Source organism: Monodelphis domestica, chromosome 5 (genome assembly GCF_027887165.1).
Source record: "Monodelphis domestica isolate mMonDom1 chromosome 5, mMonDom1.pri, whole genome shotgun sequence".
Lineage (NCBI taxonomy): Eukaryota > Metazoa > Chordata > Mammalia > Didelphimorphia > Didelphidae > Monodelphis > Monodelphis domestica.
Window position 1 is genome coordinate 186580531 of NC_077231.1, and position 13823 is coordinate 186594353.

Genomic DNA, 13823 nt, shown 5'->3' on the forward strand with positions numbered 1-13823 from the left:
GCCAAAGGCCCTGAAAATGAGTACCCTGGGGGACCTGATGGAACCCCCGGGACAAAAGCCAACCAAGTCTCCTTTGTGACTCTCCTCCCCTTTGTGACCTCTGGAGAGGCTGGGAATGAGTTTTAGGGCCTGTAAAATCTGCCTCAGCCTGTGCTCTATAAACATTTAAATGCGATATTGAGTAATAGGCAAAATCGATAAGCACACATTAGGCACCTGCTACATACCCGGAATTCTGCTTGATGGAAGTGTCCCAGTCCCCAAGGAGGGTAGAGCATTCTCTCTGAGAAACAGTTCCCACACCTATACGGATATACAGACTATATAGAAAATGAGGACACGGTAGTTCTGAGGAGGGCCCTGGCAAGGAGGCTAAGATCAGGAAAAGTTTCATGTAAGGCAGTTATTGGGTTGAGTGGCAGGAAAAGAGTAAGAAATGCCTGTGAGAAGGGAATGTGCTCCAGGAAAGGTGGATAGAGAGAATAAAGAGGCAGGGGACTCGTTTATCAGATTTACAGATGACGGAGAAGTTAGTAAACATGACTATCAGAATCCAGAGGATGCTGACAGGCTAGACAAAATGTAACCTTGGCAAACCTAAAGTCCTGAGTTTATAGTTCAAAAGCTCAATCCCACAAGTACAAAATAGCAGGAGATATTGCTAGATAGAAGATATTGTGAAAAAATAGCCAAAGTTTAATGTAAGTCAATATTTTCAAAGCAAACAAAAAAATTAATATGAGACCCTGACTTCACTAATAGAAGCATCAAGGCCACAAGGGAAAAAATACGTACGTTCCAAAAAATATTCCAAATTTGACAAACCAAGTCAAACAAGCATTTTCATATACAAAGAAAAAGAAGTTTGTGAATAAATGAAACCACAAATCTCCTATATGATTAGCATACTTTGTTTCATATCTACATAATAAATCTCATCCACAAATGAACCAGCCCCTTTCTACTCTCCCCATATCACAGAAGAGAACTTCAGGGAGTCAAATACATACATTTAAGTCTTTCCTGTTTCAATTTCTGTTCACTTTTTAGAGGTAACATTCACAGCTGATTCTTCTAGCATTAATTCTTTGGTGGTGTATAATGCTCTACTTGTTCTACTCACTTCACTGTTCATTATCTTGTATACAGTTCTTTCCAAGTCTTTTCTTTAATCAGTCTGTTCATAGTTTCTTATGATGGCGCGGTATTCCATCCTAATCATATACTATAATTTGTTTAGACATTTTCCAATTGGTGGGCATCCCCTCCATTTCCAAATTTTGACAACACAGAGAGCTACTATAAATATTTATGGATTTTTTTTTCCTTTTTCTCTGATCTCCTTGGGAAATAGACCCAATGGTATTGGTGGATCTAAAGATATATAAATAGTTTTATGTCTATAGATGCTCCTATTCCTTGCTCTAATACTGATAAAGTTCTTAAGTATGTTCAGTAACTTAAATATCCTAAGTACTTTAGATCATAGGTACTTCAAATTTCATAGCTACCTTGAGCATCTTAGTTATAACCTTTTTTACTAATAATGTAATCAGTTTTACCCCATTGTTTCCCTTATTTACTAAGTATATTCAGTACTTTGGATATCTCTTATACTATAGAAATTTTAAGTATCTTATTTACTACTTTTTTCATGAAGGAATATGATTAGTTTAACCTCACTGATTCTTTAGGTTTTTTCCCCTCCCTAAATTATTCCCCACCTCCACTCCCTTTCTTATTCTGCTTCTACTTCCTATGTGCTAATAAAGAATTCTATACATTAAGAATCTGACTGTTTTGCCCTCTCTGAGCCAATTCCAATGAGAGTAAAGTTTAAGTGTTACCCATAACCACCCTCATCCTCCCCTCCATTGTAATAGATCCCCCCCCTCCGTGCCTCTTTATGTAATAATATACCCTATTTTACCTCTCTTCTTCATTGCAATAATTTTAACCCCCTGGGATTTCTTTGTATATCATCCTAACAACAGCTTAATATCGCACCCTTTATCTATGTATTTTTCTTCTAAATGCTATGAAAATCATAACAATTTAAAGAGTTACAGATAGCTTTCCATGTAGGAATATAAACAATTTGACCTCATTGAAGCCCTTAAATTTTCTCTTTCTTTTTTTTTTACCTTTTTATGTTTCTATTGAATTTTGTATTTGGACATCATATTTTATGTTCAGATTTGGTCTTTTCATCAGGAATGCTTGAAGATCTTCTAGTTTATTAAATTACCATATTTTCCCAATAAAGAAAATAGTTATTTTTGATGGGTAGGTGATTCTTGGTTGTAAACCCAGTTCCCTTACCTTCTAGATTATATTACAGGACTTCCATACCGTCAATGTCAAAGCTATAAGATCCTGTATAATCTTGACTGGGGCTTCAAGATATGGGACACAAATTTCTTCTTTCTGGCTGTTTGAAGTATTTTGTACTTGACCTTGGACCTCTTGAATTTGGCTCTGACATTCCTGGAAATTGTCATTTGGGGATTTATTACAGGAGATAATCTGTGGATTCTTTCAATTTCTATTTTATCCCCTGGTTCAAGAATAACTGGGCAGTTTTCTTTGGTAATTTCTTGAAATTCAAAATTTCTATTTTTGAGGTCAGTTTTTAATGAGATATTTCATATTTTCTTCTATTTTTCATTCTTTTGATTTTGTTTTATTATTTCTATTTGCCCAATTCTAATTTTCAAAGACTGATTTTCTTCCATGTCCTTTTGACCCTCCTTTTCCATTTGGTCCATTCTGCTTTTTTTTTAACTCTTTTCTTCATTGGATTTTTTTACCTCTTTTTCCATTTGACCAATATTTGTTTTAAGCTATTGTTTTCTTTTTGTATTATTTTCATTTCTATTTCCAATTTTTCTTCCACCTCTTATTTGATTTTTTAATTCCTTTTTTAGCTCTTCCAGTGGCTGAGACCAATTACCATTTTTCTTTGAAGTTTTGCACATGGTTGCCTTGCTTTCATTGTTATATACATAATCAGTGCCTTGCTCTTTTTTTGTTACTCTAAAAATTTTCAATCATTTGGTGTTTCTTTTGTTGTTTGCTCATTTTCCCATCCCCCCTTTTTTGTTTGTGGACATGGAGTTCTGAAAAATGTGGATTCTGCCTCCTCTGCTAATGGCTTTCAGGACAAGAGGACTGTGAGCTCTTTTGCCCTGGGGTTTGGGACTTCACAGTAGAGCAGGCTTGAAAAGGGCAAGCTTTACAGACTTCAGGGCCTCATCGTAGTCTGGTGTCAGCCCTTAGGACTTCAAGGAGTGGTGCTCTGATACTGACTTAGGTTGGGTCTTGGGATTCCAAAATTGGCCTATATCCATGCTTAGAACAAGGCACAATAGATAGGGGTAGTTGGTATGTGCTCTTCTGTGGGTAGTTTTACTTCTGGTTCCCACTTATCTTGAGAAAATCAACTCATTTTGCCTATATTCCAAGTTGTTTTCCACAGGAGAGACCTCTCATTTTGTGTTGTTGTTGGCATTTTCTGCTACTGAGCTGCAATATTGATCAGCCCCACCCCCCAAATTATATTTAAAGAAAAGTTTTCTAAAATTTTTATTGTCAATATAGTTTTGGTCAGTAGTCAAAAATATGCTGTCTTCAATTGTTATGACAGTAACAATAAATTGTTTTAAATTTTTCATTAAAATATTAAATTTCTAAAACAGATCTGACTAAAAATATATCATTTCACTGCTCAAATGACAGGACATATCACTGATACACTCTGATAGTAGGCCTCCATCTGGGTTCCTCTTGCCTTTCTGAACTTATACAAAGTGCCAAAAGGCAAATATTATAGATAAGTCTTGTCCTAATGGCAGTTGATTCTTTCCTTCCCAATGCAAATATGGACTTTTCCCAGTCTACCTCTTAATCCTTTTACAATCATAAGCTTCCTTAAAGACTTAGCTCAGGTGCAACTTCATTTAAGAGGAACTTTCATGATCCTTTTCTACAACCCCACTTCCCATAATAGGTGCCCTCTCCTCCAATTATCTTTTTATTTCTGGAGTACAAGCATTTTCAGAGTAGAATGTAATCTTCTTGAGAGATAAGGATATATGATTCAAAGAGGTGGCTTTTAAAAAAAAATCAAAAAGAGAGACTTCCAGTCAAGATGGTGACTTAGAGAAAGCTAAAGTTCAGATCTCCGGAAACCCTTCCCTACTGAACTCAAACTATATGCTCCTAAGGCACCGAAATTCAAAACAAACAACAGCATAGACCCCAGGAATCCTCCTCCTGGACCTGGACCTGGATCAAAAGGTATGCCCCCCCCCAAAAGCCAGAACACGAGATCACTCGGACCTAAGGGGTAGGCAGAAGGAAGGTCCCAGGACCCATCCCCCCAACCCAGAGCTCTGAGTCCAAGGCAGCAGAAGGAACCTCAGAGCCTCAGGGCTGGCTATCCTGAAGGCGGCTTCCTGAAAACAAACTAACCCAGTCGAGGGGACACCCAGACAGCAAGGAAACAGAGAGAGAAGGGGGAGCCTGTAACCCCCCTGACCAGATCCTTCCATCTGAGTCTCACCGAAGGTCCCTGCCTCAGGGCATACTCAGTCCAAGGTTAATCCTATCAAGAGCCCTCAGAGCTCCAGGAAGCCATGCCCTCCTCCCCCCGTCAGAGATCAGGGTCCTCTGAAACAACAATAAACCTCAGGGCTGGCAAAAGGGCCTCGGAAGCCAGCTATTCTGAAGGCCACATCCTGAAAACAACCTGACCCAGTCTCGGGGGCACCCAGACAGCAGGGAAACATAAAGAGATGGGGGAGCCTGCAGCCCCCTGGCTGGATCCTTCCATCTGAGTCTCAAGGTCCCTGCCTCAAAGCATACTCAGTTCAACCCAGAGAAAGTTAATCTTATCAGGAGCCCTCTGAGCTCCAGGAAGCCTCGCCCCCCCCCCCCCCAGAGTGCTGGCTCTGGCTCTCCTGGCCAGCTAAGGCACAGAAACAAACACCCCGAGGAAAGGGCCGAGCCAGGCTCAGAGCGTGGAAGTAAGGCAACAGAGAAGCATCGGGAGGGAACTGAGGAGGGCAGTAACAGGGAAACACCAACAATTCCTGGCTTCCCCGAGAAGACAGAACAACAACTGCATAGAATGGACAATCTGCTTAGGGCTAAAACCTCTGAACACCAGACAGAGATAAGAAAAGCTAGTCCTCCCCACCCAGATAGAGATGGCAAACTCCACAGAAGCACAAAAGCCCCAAAATTCCAAGAAAAACAAGAAGAAGGGGACAACTTTGGACACATTTTATGGAGCAAAAATACAAAATACAGAGGAGATAGAAGAGGAAACACAAGCAAATGCTCCAAAACCTTCCAAAGGAAATGGAAACTCTCCACAAACCCATGAAGAATTTGAATCAGAAAGGATCAGAAAGATGGAAGCCTTCTGGGAGGAAAAGTGGGAAATAATGCAAAAGAAATTCACGCATATACAAAACCAGTGTGACCAAACTGAAAAGGAAAACCAGACTTTAAAGGTCAGAATTAGGCAACTCTAAGACAACGAGCAGGTAAAAGAGCAAGAATTAATAAAGCAAAGCCAAAAGATCAAGAAATGAGAAGAGAACATAAAATATCTCACTGACAAGGTGACAGACTTGGAAAATAGAGGAAGAAGAGATAATTTAAGAATAATTTGACTTCCAGAAAAGCCAGAAATAAACACCAAACTTGACATCGTGATACAAGATATAATCAAAGAAAACTGCCCAGAGATTCTAGAACAAGGGGGCAATACAGCCACTGACAGAGCTTACAGAACACCCTCTACACTAAATTCCAAAAAGACAACCCCCAGGAATGTAATTGCCAAATTCCAAAGCTTTCAAACAAAAGAAGCCAGAAAAAGACAACTTAGATATAAAGGAATGCTAATCAGGGTCACACAAGACCTTGCAAGTTCCACTCTGAATGATCGTAAGGCATGGAACATGATCTTCAGAAAGGCAAGAGAGCTGGGTCTCCAACCAAGAATCAGCTATCCAGCAAAACTGACTATATACTTCAAGGGAAAGTATGGGCATTCAACAAAATAGAAGATTTCCAAATTTTGCAAAGAAAAGACCAGAGCTCTGTGGAAAGTTTGATATCAAAAAACAAAGAGCATGGAATGCCTGAAAAGGTAAATATGAAGGAAAGGGAAAAGGAGAAAATTGTTATCTTTTCATTTATTCAAACTCTCTTCTATAAGGACTACATTTAAATCAATCTATGTATACTAACATGTGGGGAAAATGTAATGTGTAAATAGGGGGAAAACAAAGACCAAATAGAATAATCTTTCTCACACAAAGATTCACAAGGGAAGGGGAGGGGAAGAAAACTCCCATAAGAAGGAGAGGAAGAGAGGGTTTTTTACTTAAACCTTAATCTCAGGGAAATCAACTCTGAGAGGGAAGAACATCCAGATCCATTGGGATCTTGAATTCTATCTTACCCAACAAGGGAAGGGAGAAGGGAAAACCAAGGGGGGAGGAGGAAGGGAACACAAAAAAGGGAGGGAAGAAGAGGGGGGAGGCAGAGGGAACAAAAAAGGAGGGACTAGAAAGGGAAACATATCAAGCAAGGGGACACGGGGGACTGATTTAAAGTAAATCACTGGACTAAAAGGTAGAGCTGAAGAAGAAAGGTTAGAATCAGGGAAGGATATCAAAATGCCAGGGAGTCCACCAGTGACAGTCATAACTTTGAAAGTGAATGGGATGAACTCACCCATAAAACATAGACGAATAGCAGAATGGATTAGAATCCAAAACCCTACCATATGTTGTCTTCAAGAAACACACATGAGGAGGGTAGACACCCACAAGGTCAGAATTAAAGGATGGAGTAAAACCTTCTGGGCCTCAACTGACAGAAAGAAGGCAGGAGTTGCAATCATGATATCTGATAAAGCCAAAGCAAAAATAGACCTGATCAAAAGGGATAGGGAAGGTAATTATATTTTGTTAAAAGGGACTTTAGATAATGAGGAAATATCACTAATCAACATATATGCACCAAATAATATAGCACCCAAATTTTTAATGGAAAAACTAGGAGAATTGAAGGAAGAAATAGACAGTAAAACTATATTAGTGGGAGACTTAAACCAACCATTATCAAATTTAGACAAATCAAATAAAAAAATAAATAAGAAAGAGGTAAAAGAAGTGAATGAAATCTTAGAAAAAATAGAATTAATACACATATGGAGAAAAAAATAGGGATAAAAAGGAATACACCTTCTTCTCAGCACCACATGGCACATTCACAAAGATTGACCCTACATTAGGTCACAGAAACATGGCACACAAATGCAGAAAAGCAGAAATAATAAATGCAGCCTTTTCAGATCACAAGGCAATAAAAATAATGATCAGGAATGGTACACGGAAAACCAAATCTAAAACTAATTGGAAATTAAACAATATGATACTCCAAAATCATTTAGTTAGAGAAGAAACCATAGAAACAATTAATAATTTCACCGAGGAAAATGACAATGGAGAAACATCCTTTCAAACCTTTTGGGATGCAGCCAAAGGGGTAATCAGAGGTAAATTCATATCCCTGAGTGCATATATTAACAAACTAGGGAGAGCAGAGATCAATCAATTGGAAATGCAAATAAAAAAAACTCGAAAGCAATCAAATTAAAACCCCCCAGCAGAAAACCAAACTAGAAATCCTAAAAATTAAGGGAGAAATTAATAAAATCGAAAGTGATAGAACTATTGAGCTAATAAACAAGACTAGAAGATGGTTCTTTGAAAAAACAAACAAAATAGACAAAGTACTGGTCAATTTAATTAAAAAAAGGAAAGAAGAAAAGCAAATTAACAGCATCAAAGACGAAAAGGGGGACATCACCTCCAATGCAGAGGAAATTAAGGCAATCATTAAAAATTACTTTGCCCAATTATATGGCAATAAATACACCAATTTAGGTGATATGGATGAATATATACAAAAATACAAACTGCCTAGACTAACAGAAGAAATAGAATTCTTAAATAATCCCATATCAGAAAATAAAATCCAAGAGGCCATCAAAGAACTTCCTAAGAAAAAATCCGCAGGGCCCGATGGATTCACCAGTGAATTCTATCAAACATTCAGAAAACAGTTAATCCCAATACTATACAAACTATTTGACATAATAAGCAAAGAGGGCGTTCTACCAAACTCCTTTTATGACACAAACATGGTACTGATTCCAAAATCAGGGAGGTCCAAAACAGAGAAAGAAAACTATAGACCAATCTCCCTAATGAATATAGATGCAAAAATCTTAAATAGGATACTAGCAAAAAGACTCCAGCAAGTGATCAGAAGGGTCATCCACCATGATGAAGTAAGATTTATACCAGGGATGCAGGGCTGGTTCAATATTAGGAAAACCATCCATATAATTGACCACATCAACAAGCAAACCAACAAGAATCACATGATTATCTCAATAGATGCAGAAAAAGCCTTTGATAAAATACAACACCCATTCCTATTAAAAACACTAGAAATCATAGGAATAGAAGGATCGTTCCTAAAAATAATAAACAGTTTATATCTAAAACCATCAGCTAATATCATCTGCAATGGGCATAAACTAAATGCATTCCCAATAAGATCAGGAGTGAAACAAGGATGCCCATTATCACCTCTACTATTTGACATTGTACTAGAAACACTAGCAATAGCAATTAGAGAAGAAAAAGAAATTGAAGGTATTAAAATTGGCAATGAGGAGACCAAGTTATCACTCTTTGCAGATGACATGATGGTCTACTTAATGAATCCTAGAGATTCAACCAAAAAGCTATTTGAAATATTCAACAACTTTAGCAAAGTTGCAGGATACAAAATAAACCCACATAAGTCATCAGCATTTCTATATATCTCCAACACAGCTCAGCAGCAAGAACTAGAAAGAGAAATCCCATTCAAAATCACCTTAGACAAAATAAAATACCTAGGAATCTATCTCCCGAGACAAACACAGGAACTATATGAACACAACTACAAAACACTCTCAACACAACTAAAACTAGACTTGAGCAATTGGAAAAGTATTAACTGCTCATGGATAGGACGAGCCAATATAATAAAAATAACCATCCTACCCAAACTTATTTATCTATTTAGTGCCATACTCATGGAACTCCCAAAATATTTCTTTACTGATTTAGAAAAAAACATAACAAAGTTTATTTGGAATAACAAAAGATCAAGGATATCCAGGGAAATAATGAAAAAAAAACACAAATGATGGAGGCCTTGCAGTCCCAGACCTTAAACTATATTACAAAGCAGCAGTCATCAAAACAATTTGGTACTGGCTAAGAGACAGAAAGGAGGATCAGTGGAATAGACTAGGGGCAAGCGACCTCAGCAAGACAGTATACAATAAACCCAAAGATCCCAGCTTTTGGGACAAAAATCTACTATTTGATAAAAAACTTCTGGGAAAATTGGAAGACAGTGTGGGAGAGATTAGGAATTGATCAACACCTCACACCCTACAACAAGATAAATTCAAAATGGGTGAATGACAAACATAAAGAAGGAAACCATAAGTAAATTGGGTAAACACAGAATAGTATATATGTCTGACCCTTGGGAGGGGAAAGACTTTAAAACCAAGCAAGACATAGAAAGAGTCACAAAATGTAAAATAAATAATTTTGACTACATCAAATTAAAAAGTTTTTGTACAAACAAAACCAATGTAACTAAAATCAGAAGGGAAACAACAAATTGGGAAACAATCTTCATAAAAACCTCTGACAAAGGTTTAAGTACTCAAATTTATAAAGAGCTAAATCTATTGTACAAAAATCCAAGCCATTCTCCAATTGATAAATGGGCAAGGGACATGGATACGCAGTTTTTCAGATAAATCAAAACTATTAACAAGCACATGAAGAAGTGCTCTAAATCTCTTATAATCAGAGAGATGCAAATCAAAACAACTCTGAGGTATCACCTCACACCTAGCAGATTGGCTAACATGATAGCAAAGGAAAGTAATGAATGCTGGAGGGGATGTGGCAAAGTAGGGACATTAATTCATTGCTGGTGGAGTTGTGATCTGATCCAACCATTCTGGAGGGCAATTTGGAACTATGCTCAAAGGGCAAAGAAAAGAATATCTACCCTTTGACCCAGCCATAGCACTGCTGGGCTTGTACCCCAAAGAGATAATGGACAAAAAGACTTGTACAAAAATCTTCATAGCTGCACTCCTTGTGGTGGCCAAAAATTGGAAAATGAGGGGATGCCCATCAATTGGGGAATGGATGAACAAATTGTGGTATATGTTGGTGATGGAATATTATTGTGCAAAAAGGAATAATAAAGTGGAGGAATTCCATGGAGGCTGGAACTACCTCCAGGAAGTGATGCAGAGCGAGAGGAGCAGAACTAGGAGAACATTGTACACAGAGACTAATACACTGTGGTATAATCGAACGTAATCGACTTCTCCATTAGTGGTGGTGTAATGTCCCTGAACAATCTGCAGGGATCTAGGAGAAAAAACACTATTCATAAGAGAGGACAAACTGTGGGAGTAAAAACACCGAGGAAAAGCAACTGCCCAACTACAGCGGTTGAGAGGACATGACAGAGGAGAGACTCTAAACAAACACTCTAATGCAAATACTAACAACATGACAATGGGTTCGAATCAAGAACACATGTGATACTGTGACAAGGAAATCACTTTAAAAGACTGATATATATATATTAATTTAAGGTTGCCAAGGAATTCAGCTATGTAATTCCTAAATGAAAACTCAAGTCAGCCATCAACCTTTTATAGAGTTTAATTACAAACAGGAGGAAGAAAGGAATTAGAGATAGAGAGAGAGGGAGAGAGAAAGGGGAGAGAAGGAAATAGGGCTTAAATACCCCTTCTGTTTAGGCTGGGCCAAAAGGCCCAAGCCCTTAGATAGCTGAGGCAAAGAAAGGAGATCAGTCCCTATTACTCACGTGACCAAAATGGAGAAACAGTCTCAGGGGCCTCCACCTCCAGCTTCCTTCAGAGCAGCTGCCTTCAGAGCAAGCACAACCTCTTAGAGCCAAAACCTCTCCAACCAACCACCCCTCAGTCCTCAGACCCCTCTCTCTTTAAGGAAACCATCCAAGTTCCCTCCCCTCAGTTCTCACATCTACCAATCACTGTCCATGCCTTCCCTGTGCCAATGGTGGCTCTACCTTAACCCAGGACCGCCCAGAGGTCTGTGCCTTTGCACATGTCTGTTGAAGGTCATATTCTCAAATAATTAAATCTTGATCCTTTGCTGCAGCCCTTCCTAAATCCTGTTAGGACTGAGTGGGGTGGAAATTGTATTTTCCAAGTCCTGGTTCTGTCATTCCTAGTATCTCTATTGTATCAATTCTAAAATCAATCATGACTCAAAGAAATTCCTGTTCTATGCTTAAGCATAGGTCAAAGCCCTTTCCATTGTTCAGCAAAAGGTTTCTGTCCTAAAGTAATCTTAAGAAGGGAGGAGGAGGAAACTCTCATGCCAATGGGGTTCACATTCCAATTGAGTTCCCACTATCAATAGAAAATATTTCAAGTATGAAATTACCCAATGGTGAAATTTCCAACATTTATAAATCTAAGAAATTTTAAGGTTTACAATCCCCCCTGATGATCATTGGGAGACTAGTCTCCCCATTCATTATTGAACATAATCATTTTGTAGTTCTAAATTCACTTCTAACTAAAGATATACACAATATTCAATTTTCTAAGATAAATTAGAATAGTGAGAGAGGAAATAGAAAAGAAAGCAAAACCAATGTTTTGCTAGGCGCATTGACAGAAAGCCAAATTAGGGGCAGTCCCTTTTGGCATAAATGTGTACAGTTACAATAAATGTTCAATCAAAAGTTCAGTCCAATCAATCACATCCAAAGTTCATTCTTGATCTTCTTGAAGAAGTGTAGGTTTTCGGCATCTTTCTGCAACAGTTCATTCTCTGGATATAAAAATTTCAAGCTTTTTTCTTGAAGATCTTTTCTCGAACAGAATCAAAATCTTTGATTTTTATAACAGTAAAATCTTAAACAAAATTCAAAATTCTTGGGTTTTTATAAAAATACAATCTCAAACAAACAAACAAACAAAAATTCAAGAATAAAAAAAAATTCTTAGATTTTTAATTAAAATACAATCCCCCCTGAAGTAAGTATTTAAAAAAATATCAAGTTTAGCTCAGAATGCAATGTTCAGTTATGGGGGTGTATGTGTCAATTATCAAAAGAATAGAAAAATAATCAAAAACATAAGAAAAATTCAAAATAGGCCTTGTATAGGTCCAGTTTAAAGTAATTTCTATCCCACAAGTATGTAGGACAGAGCAGTAATATTTCACTTAGCATTTGTAGCCAAGACTACAGGAAAAAATTTTAAGGTTTACAATACCCAGCGGAATCACGCTTCAGCTATGGGGGGTGGAGGGGAGGAAAAGAAAAATGATCTTTGTCTTTAATGAATAATGCTTGGAAATGATCAAATAAAATATTATTTTTTAAAAAATGTAATTTATTTTACATGTATAACCCAGTGGAATTGCTTGTCAGCTCCAGGAAGGGGGAGGAGGGAGAGAACATGAATCATGGAACCATGGAAAAATATTCTAAATCAATCAATAAATTTATAAAAAACAAAAAAAAATCAAAAAGGACAATGAAAACTAAGGAAATGCCAGCAAGGATTCATTCAAGAATAGATTAACAATAAGGAAGTCAATTACTAAAGTGATTTTAGGCTTCCCTTTTGTTCATAGACATGTTTGTAAAATTTTGTGGCCTTTTACATATCAGCTTCATGCTTAAGATTAGAAGGAAATGAAAAAAATGCGCCATAACAAAAGTGAATGAATTTTTAAAAGCAAATTTTTATTGTGTTTATTATGTTGTCAGATACTTCGCAAATAGCTAGGAATATATATTTTATTGTTTTATTTTTTAATTGTGCTTTCATCTCACTAGTGTTGATGGTGCAAGAAAGGCTGACTGCTCTCTAGGAGTTTCCATTCTAATGGGGGAAGACATCCCATAGAAGAAAGCTAGAAGTAAAAATGAGGGAGGGATGAGTTGCCCAAGAATACACATGGCAGCAGAGTTTGAAGCTGGAGTGGTATGGTGGTCAAGATCCATGCAAGAGAAAGGTGAAAGTTTACTTATATATAGGTCAAGTTCCCAGGGTTGGACTCTGAGATCTTGTGGCATGAAGAAGAGAATAGAAATTTAGGCTTTAAAAAGGAGGGGAAGGGAGAAAATTTTTAAAACTTTCCTTAATAATAAAACAAAATAGAATAATATTCAGCAAGAATGTAGCCCTGATTCAGGTAAATCCAATACTCATCATCCCCATTTCTGGTTGGAGGGCACTTTCTTCTTCTAAGCTGGGCTTTATAAACCTTAAAACAGGAAAAACTAAGTGAACACCTCAAGCTCTCATCCCTTGGGCCAATCAAATCTTTCCCTTTTAAGGGGAAAAAATAAATAGCTCAACCAAATGGCAAGGAGTGCCGTACACTTATATGCCATTTCTACCACAAAAAGAATAAAATAAATATTTTCTCAAAAGTTCAAATATCTGGGGTTAAAGTTATCCTAAATCCAGAGCAGACTAGATTTTTGTTTCAATCGTGTACAGGTTGTTATATAATAACAAATGCTGAGAGTAAATGTAAATTTTTTCAATGACAATAAATTGGTTCATAATAGATGTTTTAAAATTCTTACAAAGTAGAGGCAGAAAAAAATATATATATAAAATGCTG